Source organism: Octodon degus, unplaced genomic scaffold, assembly GCF_000260255.1.
Source record: "Octodon degus isolate 3935 unplaced genomic scaffold, OctDeg1.0 scaffold00032, whole genome shotgun sequence".
Classification (NCBI taxonomy): domain Eukaryota; kingdom Metazoa; phylum Chordata; class Mammalia; order Rodentia; family Octodontidae; genus Octodon; species Octodon degus.
Genome location: NW_004524608.1, coordinates 18,450,177 through 18,450,983, shown reverse-complemented (window position 1 = coordinate 18,450,983; position 807 = coordinate 18,450,177).

Here is an 807-nt window from a genome sequence, read left to right as displayed (position 1 = left end):
AGTTTTCTTTTCCAATTTGTGTTTGGCAAAAGTTTTTGATTAGTTGCATATACACTTTGTTTACCCTTTCTGGTGTTTTTGCTCTAGAGAATGGTAAACACTGTGAAACAGATAACATCCGTAGGCTAGAAGAAATGGGTTGAAATGATTCATTGGAACCTGAGGGAAGGGCCAAAGTTCAGACTCTATAATAAGGATACAGATTGCCAGCTTAGTGGCAGAAACATCAAGACAGAAATTTTCTGGCAGGAGCTGGAGCCCATAAAACCTATACACCTGTGACAACACTGGTGGTAGAGCAAGAAAAAACATGAACTTTGATTTATTTGTTCCTGTCAGTCTTTATGTTCCTCTAGCATCTGTAAACTGGCCAATCCTTCCTCTCTTAGAAAAGAGCCTGCCTAAACATAATTATTTGCTATGCATGGTAAAGAAAGTAAAAACCTAGCAAGAAGAAGGTAAAAGCTACATGCTTGAAACTTACAAATTTAATATCTCAAAAATACTGTGTGTTGTGTTTATTTTTAATTGTTCTTTTCCAGAAGCAATGGATTGAATTCCAGATTGAGCTCAAGCCTATGTATGTACATTTTTTTCAAGGACTCTTTTTCTCACACAAGTTATTTACAGAAATATTATGTGTAATTATCTATTAATTGACTGAAGTTTGGTACATATGGACTGATTCACAAGTACTTTGAAAATTCTTTTGGATATATTTAGGTAAGGCACTTGAAAATATTGTCACCATATTCTTAAGCATTAAGGTACACTGCAAGTTTTCAATAAATTTAGTGGAAAATTAGG